This window comes from Brassica rapa, unplaced genomic scaffold (genome assembly GCF_000309985.2).
Source record: "Brassica rapa cultivar Chiifu-401-42 unplaced genomic scaffold, CAAS_Brap_v3.01 Scaffold0130, whole genome shotgun sequence".
In the NCBI taxonomy this organism is placed as follows: Eukaryota; Viridiplantae; Streptophyta; class Magnoliopsida; order Brassicales; family Brassicaceae; genus Brassica; species Brassica rapa.
Genome location: NW_022610074.1, coordinates 28,149 through 39,120, shown reverse-complemented (window position 1 = coordinate 39,120; position 10,972 = coordinate 28,149).

Sequence of the window (10,972 nt, the reverse complement as noted above, 5' to 3'; positions counted from 1 at the left end):
GATGTATCGGCCGAACGGGAGGCGGACGACCTGGACGGTATGGTCCGTGCTCTGCGGCTGAATGTGCTGACTACGACAACCGAAGCTTTGGGGTTGGAGGCGGTTAACCAAGCCGACCTGCTTACTCGAATCCGGTTGGCTCAAGGTCAGGACGAGAACCTGAATAAGGTTGCTCAGAATGATAGGACGGAGTACCAGATCGCAAAGGATGGTACCATCCTAGTAAACGGTCGGATCAGTGTTCCTAATGATAGGAGTCTAAAGGAAGAGATTATGAGGGAGCTCATAAGTCCAGATTCTCGGTTCATCCTGGTGCGACCAAGATGTACCAGAACCTTAAGAAATTTATCATTGGATCCGTATGAAGGCAGATGTAGCGGAATGGGTGGCCAAGTGTTCCACTTGCCAACTCATCAAAGCAGAACATCAGGTGCCTAGTGGGTTATTACAAAGCTTGCCTATTCCGGAATGGAAATGGGATCACATCACAATGGACTTTGTGACCGGGTTCCCTACCACGAGGAATAAGAAGGATGCGGTTTGGGTTGTGGTTGATCGACTAACCAAATCAGCACACTTCCTGGCTATCAAGAAGTCGGATGGGGTAGATCAGATTGTACGTAAGTACATTGATGAGATCGTCCGACTACATGGTGTGCCGGCAAGCATAGTCTCGGATAGGGATTCAAGGTTCACATCTTACTTCTGGAAGGCTTTCCAAAAGGCCTTAGGAACAAGGGTGAACATGAGTACAGCCTATCACCCACAGACGGATGGACAGTCTGAACGTACGATCCAGACATTGGAAGATATGTTGCGAGCATGTGTTCTAGACTGGGGTGATTCCTGGGAGAAACATCTACCTCTGGTAGAATTTGCTTACAACAATAGTTTCCATAGTAGTATTGGCATGTCGCCATACGAAGCTCTGTATGGGCGTCCATGCAGGACACCCTTATGCTGGACCCAAGTTGGGGAACGCAGCATGATTGGTCCGGAGATTGTCGAAGAGACAACCGAAAAGATCAAGTTCTTGAGGGACAAGATGAGACAGGCACAAGATCGCCAAAAGAACTATGCAGATCGAAGAAGGAAAGATCTCGAGTTTCAAGTAGATGACTTGGTGTATCTCAAAATGATTACCTTCAAAGGACGAGTCCGAAATTCCGGGAGACGGAAGTTAGACCCGAGATACTTGGGGCCGTTCAAGGTCATTGAAAGAGTTGGGATGGTGGCCTACAAGTTGGACTTACCGGCCAAGATGGACGCATTTCGAATGTGTTCCACGTCTCCCAGCTTCGGAAATGCTTGACGGACCAAGACATCGCTCTTCCTGCCATTCCAGACGATCTTGGTAAGAACCTAACCTTGGAAATGAGGCCAGTTCGAATCATAGATAGGATGGAAAAAGCAACAAGGAAGAAGACGGTCCAGATGGTCAAGGTCGTCTGGGACTGTAATGGTCAGGATATAATCACTTGGGAGACCGAAGCTAGAATGAAAGCAGAGTACCCAGAGTGGTTGGACCAGTTTGTTTCCGAGGAAGCATTCGATTCGGATTCGAGGACGAATCCATCCCAAGGGGGGGAGACTTGTCACGCCCCCAATCCTGAATAGGATTGTTGGGACGGCCATGGTTCGAGGAAACGTACAAGCCAGTCTTGAGACATCAAGGCAAGCGTTCCATGGTCGAGAAAGAAGGTTAAGGATATAAGGAAACTTAGACTTAACCTTATACGAGCTAAGTGTCAGCTAGGACGAGTAAGACGGTAGTTAGGACGAAGTGGACGAGTAGCTCGGCCAGCTCAAGGAAGCTAGGTTCAGTTCACTCCAGCTCAGTCCCTACTAAGTCAGCTCCACTAGCTGGACTACTAGCTCACTCAGCTGAGGCAGCTGAGTGTCAGCTCATCTCAGCTAGACGGACTGTCCGGGCTTTAGGCCGATGGTCCGGGTCTGGGTCAGTGGCGGGCTGGGAGGTCCGGCCATGAGGCCATGGGCTGTTGGGTCCTTGGGCAAGGCTGTGGGCTGTGTCCAGGAGGCCTGGGGCGTGGGTTGGGCTTATGGCCGACCCCAAACCCAATCAGAAAGGGCGAAGGGATGCAAGTGGCCGAAAGGGGGCAACTCTTGGCCGATGGTGCCCATTCGCTAGCAAGTCGTGCCTGTTCGTGGGGCAAGACTTACCCCCTCAATTTCTATAAATATGGGGGCTCTCTGGTCGATTTCATTATCCAATTCCAGAGTAAAATACTCAGAGAAAAACGTAGAGAGAAAGAAAGAGAGAAAGAGAGAGTTCCGGCCAAGAGAAAGGCCGATTGTGGTGGTGTTGTGTTCCAGCGACTCTGATCTTTGAGAACTAACTCCGGTCAAGAATGGGAGATCAAGACAAGGAGAAGAGCATGGAGAACCCAGACATGGTTCACAAGGTATGTGATGGGCCGTGGCTCCATCAGACCGAACGGACGGTCCATGCGACCGCACCGCGGCTCTGGTCGGTTCCTAAGTCCCATCTGGCTCTCCTTATCTATTTCAATTCGTTTCTCTTCTCTTCTCTCTGGTTAAACAGGAAAGGTTGTGTTGGTTGAGTCCAAGGGACACGTCCCTAGGCTTTGGCCGAACATAACCAGACCGCTAGCCTTGACATGGGTCGGTTAGACAGATGATCCGATCGCACCAAGACTGGGCGGTTAGGACAAACGGTTGGAAATGACCCAAAGGGCACGAGTTGTCAAGAGTCATGAGTGTTCAAAGGTTGTGAGTTGCCAAAGGGTGTCAGGGACCAAAAGGTACGAGTTACCAAAGGTTGCGAACATCAAAAGGTACGAGAACCAGGAGGCACGATTGGCCAAAGGGTGCATGTTCCAAACGGTGTCTTTTGGGACAGGTTAGGACCGATCCTTATGGATCAGCCTATGGCTTGTCTAGTTAAGACAAGGTCACGGTTTGTCTAAGCCAAGGTAGAGTTGCAAGGTCTGACCGGTTGCTAAGCCTTCCGGATTAGGCTTGAGGCTTACTAGGCCGATTGGATCCAGGCCTAAGGCCGGATCAGGTAAGGGAGTCTGTTGGGCCATTGAGCCGGACTCCATTGGCCGGTCGCACCTAGATTCTATCCGGATAGACGGATTGGTCTTTGGGGATGATCCGGATCAGTTCGTGTGTTCTGTTATCTATTCTGGACTATCTATCTGATTCTAAGTCAAGGGGTGGTTGGTTGAATGACTTAGGATACGGTAGGTAGCTTCATACGTTTTATGATTATGTTGACTGAGGTTTATCTAAGTTCTAGGAACCAAGCCAAGCATTGTAGAATCAATCCGTTCTATTCTCGGTTATGATTAATGCTTATCTGGTTGTGGTTTCAGGAACTAAGGATGGTTCTGGTCAAGCCAAGGAGCCGTGAAGGCTCGGTCAGTGAGAGGCTGTGTAACGTGTGGTTAGATGATGCTAGGGATGAACTAGTGATTGTCTATGAGACTGTTAAGAAGTTGTGTATTGGATCTCATGTTTCTAAGTAATACAAAGTTTATACATTGTTATTCCGCTGTGCAATCTGTTCCTTTGTTTATGAACCTCATATTTGAATATGACTTAGTAACTAATAGACTTAAAAATGGATCAAACAAGCACAGAAATTAATAAGTAAGCCTGCGGACTCCATCAGGTCGAGAGGCCAGGGTTCGGGTCTTACATAGGCCACAGTCGATGCCTCACATCGCTCGGTCCACTTCCTGGCCGAACCTGTTAATTTTTGCCCTTTATTTATAATATCGCCTAAAGGCTAGGGCTAACTTAGACCTTAGCTAAAGATTTACCTAGTCATTAATAGCCTAGATCCTTTCAACAGATACGCAGCGGATTATTCTCTAATTAACCATTGGTCTAAAACCAATCTAACACTTGTCTGGTCGAATCACCTTAGCCTTGGTCAGTTTACTCAACTACCAATTAGCTTAAAGGTCAATCCTAAACCCAAACCAAGTCATACGATTCTGAGGTTCCATTCCCCTCAGCCATTCTATCTAGATCTACATAAGTAAATGCTAGATCATACCTTTGCCACATCTATGGAGCTTATTAGCTCATTGGTCCTCCATTGACTCGAATTGCTCTTGCTTGACAGCTGGACCACGATCACTCAATGATCTTACTTAAGGTCCTTATCTTGACTCCTGCATTAAACAGCTCCCCTAGGTACTTAGTCATTCAACCAACCATCCTCACATGACTTGGAACTGATGAGTCATCATCTGGCCTGACCGGCCTTGGGACTTAACCCAGACAACAGATATGATTTGTTCATACCAACCGATGCATTCATTAATCAGGTTAGGACCGACACCTTGAACCATCATTCAGAGGCCAGGTCGTCCATACTCAACCATGATCAGATATTACACGGCCTTCCTTGAACAATCACACTTAGGCTCAGTATCTATGGTTTACGACACATAATACTAGCCACACACTTCGTCATGACTCATAGCCAATCTCGAAGCTATCAACACCAAGGTTGATATCTAGAAGCATCACATCAATACTCTTACTCCAGCAACGTGACTATCCATACTAGTGTTCGGCCATCGAACCATCGTCATGAAACATGATCCGACCACTAGACTTGATAAGCCATCATCCACTTAGCATGTACTGATATAACCGGCCTTCCATTGCCATCATGTAGGTCTACTCCCTACATAAGACATATGGCGCCTATCCTACTCACCAAACCAAAGTTGATTGTAAGATATCCCACTTAGCCTTTGCGGCCAGAACCATCCAACCATAGCCGGATCGTCCATAGTCCCGTCTAATCGTCTAGTTAAGATCTAGGTGCGATCGACAAGTTATAAGTCCGGCCCAAAGGCTCACGGACCTTCTTACCTGATCCGACCCAAAGCCTGGATCCATACCACAGAGTAAGGCCAAAGACCAAACCGGATTGCCTTGCAACCGATCAAAACTTGCGACACAACACTCCGGTTAAACTAACCGTCTGTCCGTTCGACTATGCAGCCGCGGACTGTCCCCTTGGTTCGGTCTAAGCCTTGAACCAATGGCACCGTTTGGAACTCACACCCTTTGGGAACTAGTACCCTTTGGACACTCGTGCCTCTTGGCAAGTCATGACTCTTGGCAACTCGCACCCATTCAGATGTTCCAACCGTTCGACCTAACCGTCCGTATGGACTGTCTGGTCCGTGCGTGTGTCTGGCCTATGGCCAAAGGACCACACCATAACCTATACAAGTCATGAACCATTGTGACTGTTCAGGGAAGGGTTGCAACCGTTCAGAACAGAACAGAACCGCCCCTATCCAATCGGATCACCTGAGGCCGGTTTAGACCATGCGCGCGCCTAACTCGTCGGTTATGGACCGCGACCACATTAATCAACCATAACCACGGTTATAACCAATCCCAACATATCCACAAGGCCACGCCAATGTACAGAAGGAGTAGAAGAAGAATTGGATGAAAAGAATGAGAACAATAGGACACAATCCAAACGCCCATGGCTAGACCGGTTCGGACTGTCCGATGGTCTTAGCCGATGAGTGGGTGGTTACCCCACTGACCCTATATGACTGAACCACGGGGTTGGAGTCCTTCTCCAGACCTTTCTCTATGCCTTGGGTATCAATAACCACACGGCCTCCTCTCTCCTAAACCGTTCTCCTTGCCGGAGATACTAAACCACCACGACCGGCCCTTTTCCGGCCGATCTCTTGGCCGGGACTCTCTCTCTCTCTCTCTACGTTTTTCTCTGAGAATTTTTCTCTGGAATTGGATAATGAAATCGACAGGAGAGGCCCCATATTTATAGAAAACGAGGGGGTAAGTCTTGCCCCACGAACAGGCACGACTTGCTAGCGAATGGGCACCATCGGCCAAGGGTTGTGCCCTCTCGGCCACTTGCATCCTTTCGCCCTTTCTGATTGGGTTTGGGGTCGGTCATAAGCCCAACCCACGCCCCAAGCCTCCTGGACTTAGCCCACGGCCTTGTCCAAGGAACCAACAGCCCATGGCCTCATGGCCGGACCTCATAGCCCGCCACTGACCCGGACCCGGACCATCGGCCTAAAACCCGAACTGTCCGTCTAGCTAAGATGAGCTGACTCCCAGCTGCCTCAGCTGAGTGAGCTAGTAGTCCAGCTAGTGGAGCTGACTTAGTAGTGGCTGAGCTGGAGTGAACTCAACCTAGCTTCGTTAAGCTGGTCGAGCTACTTCTCTATCTCATCCAGCTACCGTCTTACTCGTCTTAGCTGTCTCTTTGCTCTTATAAGGTTATGTCTAAGTTTCCTTATGTCCTTAACCTTCTTTCCTGGCCATGGAACGCTTGCCTTGATGTCCTAAGACTGGCTGGTACGTTTCCTCGAACCATGGCCGTCCCGACAATCCTTTCCAGGATTGGGGGCGTGACAAGTGTCCCCCACTTGTAATGGATTCGTCCTCGAATCCGGTGATGATTATACCTTGTCCCAAGACAAAATATTCCAACCGAACTTATTCTAGTCTTGATCAGAGAATAAAACAAGCTTGATTCAAAACCACCAAATGACCACTTCGATGTACCAGTCAAGTCCTCACGAACCTGTTCCAATCTTTAGGCTGCTCGTCCTACAACAAGTCCTAACAGATTGTTATGGTTCTTTTGTCCTTCATGGACAATAAGATTCATGACCTCAGCCACAACGTAATGGATCATCCCCTTAATCGGCCACAACCTTTTCAGGCTTGGCCACATTGCGATCTTAGTCCCTCCAGACTAAAAATGCCTCAGACTTGAGGGACTAAAAACGCCTCAGACTTGACTTCTGTCCTTCAGTGGACTTTGTCATAATTCGATCCTGGTCCTTCCTTGGACTCGATCGTACTCTGGTCCTGGTCCACTCAGGGACTCGACCGTTTCAGCCCGACCATAGGTCCATCTCCGAATAGGTCGTGGCCTGATCCTCGTCCTTTACTGGACTTGATCATTCTTAACCTTAGGTCAAACTCCGACTTGGTTGTACTGCGACCATCGTCCTCTCTCGGACATGGTCAATTTCAGCCCTGCCATCTCGGCCGGAGCCGACAGAAACGGACTCTAGGACAGCGGAGCTGTCCCTGGCTCTAGTTCAATCTTAAATGGATCCGACCTATAAGGGGGGACACCCTGAGGTACCTGGAACACATCTGGGAACTTCGACACCAACGAATCCTCGGAAAGGTCTTTCAGACAGACAGAACTGCCCGGCTCTGTAGTTGTAATTGTAGCCAAAAAGGACTGACAACCCTGTTCCAACATCCGAATCGCTCGAACTGCTGAATCCACTACTTTCTCTTGAGCCGGACACAGACTTTGGTACTGGATCGGATGAAGCCCAGTCTCCAATTGCACACGACCTCTATGGCAATCGAGAGTGGCCCGATACTTTCCCAACCAGTCCATACCTAGGATCATCTCGTGATTCTTTAGGTGGACACAGACCAGATTCACAGGGAAGACCTTTCCCTGGATCTGCACTGGGATATTCGACATGAGACCTAGTGAGTTCCTGGCTTGCCCACCTGCTGCCCTCACTATCCCAAAATTATCACCAGCGTACAGACAGAACAGACCCTTTCCGACCAGTCCCGGACTCACAAAACCTATGTGTAGCCCTGCGTTGGAAAGTACGTGGGTTTTTACACCACCAATCATGAGGGTTCCTATCAGAGACCCCCATCAGAATCCCCTAGACAATTCTAGGTTCCAGACCAAGCATTACTACTTGAATGTAAAAAGATAAATTTAGAGATTGCCAGAGATCGAATCAAAAGATCCGAAAGCTCCGTCGTCTCGTGACAGTTCATACACCCTTGGTGTTGTGGTTGGTTTGCCTTGGGACGCCTTGCCTGCGTCTCCACGGCCCTTCCCCTGACTTCCTTGCAGCTTGGGACACTCCGATTGGAAATGTCCTTGCTGGCCATAATGGAAACAAGTCATCTGGCCGCTTCTACCAGACGGGTTCTGTCGAGGAAAGTTCTGAACCCCATGGTCCATGCTGCCACAACGAACACAAGCCCCCTTGGCCTTCCAGCACTCACCGGTGTGGTTCCGTCCACATTTGGAACACGCAGGTTGGCAACCAGAGGTCTCACCTCCGTCCACCTGGTCCCATTTTCTCTTTTTATCATTAGTCTTGCCCGATGGGCCAGACTGTGGCTTAGCCTTAAGCTTAGCTTCTTCAGCCCAGTTAGACTCCAACAAAGCCACCCGTTCCATTTCCAGTGGGTACCTAGATGAGTAGCATTTCGGTTTAATCACACATTTGGAAATCGTCCCGTACCATTCTCCAAAGCGTCTTACTATTGCGAATGCTGACACCATTCACAACAGAAATTATAATATACCTCAATCCCCATCATACTAAGATACTTAACATCATGTTCTTCCAATGATTGGAATGAACACCCTGAGTTTCCTCAATTCTTTCTTTGGACGGATTCAGATTGGAATTGATTCATTCCATCCAACTAGATCTAAGGAAACCTACCTTGACCTATACCGAGTCCTAGCTGATCCATCTGATCACAAGTCCACTCGTGTACTGGTCATGTAGTGTCTCCTTTGAGTCAGATTTAACATTGCATATGCTTTACTTATTATGAACGGCCATCAAGGGATAACACTTAACTTCAGTAGAGTGCTGCACGTGTATTTCAACTTATGCCACTCTCTGGTCCATGTTACTTCCCTTGTCCAGGTAATCCATAAACAAGTTTTGCATTGCTTGCATCCCTTCCAACCCATCTATTACTTCTTAATAACTAGATCGACCAACCTTTCTGTTTTTTAGGATCTTGCCCTTGGAAAATGTATCTTGGCTAAGCCGGTTCATCTTAGAATTCCCACATTCACAAGCATGATACCCTAGCTTACCTCAACTCTTTCTTGGCTCACCCCTACTAAGGTTTCATAGTCATCATAGTTTTGGAAATAATTTCGGTTTGGAAACCAACATCGTAGAGCGTTGTCCTAAACAGGATCAAGCAGGCTCTGATACCAACTTGTAAGACCCGATCACGGCCGCCTAGGCCACGGTCGATGCCTCACATCGCTCGGTCCACTTCCTGGCCGAACCTCTTAATTTTTGCCCTTTATTTATAATATCGCCTAAAGGCTAGGGCTAACTTAGACCTTAGCTAAAGACTTACCTAGTCATTAATAGCCTAGATCCTTTCAACAGATACGCAGCGGATTATTCTCTAATTACCAATTGGTCTAAAACCAATCTAACACTTGTCTGGTCGAATCACCTTAGCCTTGGTCAGTTTACTCAACTACCAATTAGCTTAAAGGTCAATCCTAAACCCAAACCAAGTCATACGATTCTGAGGTTCCATTCCCCTCAGCCATTCTATCTAGATCTACATAAGTAAATGCTAGATCATACCTTTGCCACATCTATGGAGCTTATTAGCTCATTGGTCCTCCATTGACTCGAATTGCTCTTGCTTGACAGCTGGACCACGATCACTCAATGATCTTACTTAAGGTCCTTATCTTGACTCCTGCATTAAACAGCTCCCCTAGGTACTTAGTCATTCAACCAACCATCCTCACATGACTTGGAACTGATGAGTCATCATCTGGCCTGACCGGCCTTGGGACTTAACCCAGACAACAGATATGATTTGTTCATACCAACCGATGCATTCAATAATCAGGTTAGGACCGACACCTTGAACCATCATTCAGAGGTCAGGTCGTCCATACTCAACCATGATCAGATATTACACGGCCTTCCTTGAACAATCACACTTAGGCTCAGTATCTATGGTTTACGACACATAATACTAGCCACACACTTCGTCATGACTCATAGCCAATCTCGAAGCTATCAACACCAAGGCTGATATCTAGAAGCATCACATCAATACTCTTACTCCAGCAACGTGACTATCCATACTAGTGTTCGGCCATCGAACCATCGTCATGAAACATGATCCGACCACTAGACTTGATAAGCCATCATCCACTTAGCATGTACTGATATAACCGGCCTTCCATTGCCATCATGTAGGTCTACTCCCTACATAAGACATATGGCGCCTATCCCACTCACCAAACCAAAGTTGATTGTAAGATATCCCACTTAGCCTTTGCGGCCAGAACCATCCAACCATAGCCGGATCATCCATAGTCCCGTCTAACCGTCTAGTTAAGATCTAGGTGCGATCGACAAGTTATAGCCGGATTGCCTTGCAACCGATCAAAACTTGCGACACAACACTCCGGTTAAACTAACCGTCTGTCCGTTCGACTATGCAGCCGCGGACTGTCCCCTTGGTTCGGTCTAAGCCTTGAACCAATGGCACCGTTTGGAACTCACACCCTTTGGGAACTAGTACCCTTTGGACACTCGTGCCTCTTGGCAAGTCATGACCCTTGGCAACTCGCACCCATTCAGATGTTCCAACCGTTCGACCTAACCGTCCGTATGGACTGTCTGGTCCGTGCGTGTGTCCGGCCTATGGCCAAAGGACCACACCATAACCTATACAAGTCATGAACCATTGTGACTGTTCAGGGAAGGGTTGCAACCGTTCAGAACAGAACAGAACCGCCCCTATCCAATCGGATCACCTGAGGCCGGTTTAGACCATGCGCGCGCCTAACTCGTCAGTTATGGACCGCGACCACATTAATCAACCATAACCACGGTTATAACCAATCCCAACATATCCACAAGGCCACGCCAATGTACAGAAGGAGTAGAAGAAGAATTGGATGAAAAGAATGAGAACAATAGGACACAATCCAAACGCCCATGGCTAGACCGGTTCGGACTGTCCGATGGTCTTAGCCGATGAGTGGGTGGTTACCCCCACTGACCCTATATGACTGAACCACGGGGTTGGAGTCCTTCTCCAGACCTTTCTCTATGCCTTGGGTATCCATAACCACACGGCCTCCTCTCTCCTAAACCGTTCTCCTTGCCGGAGATAC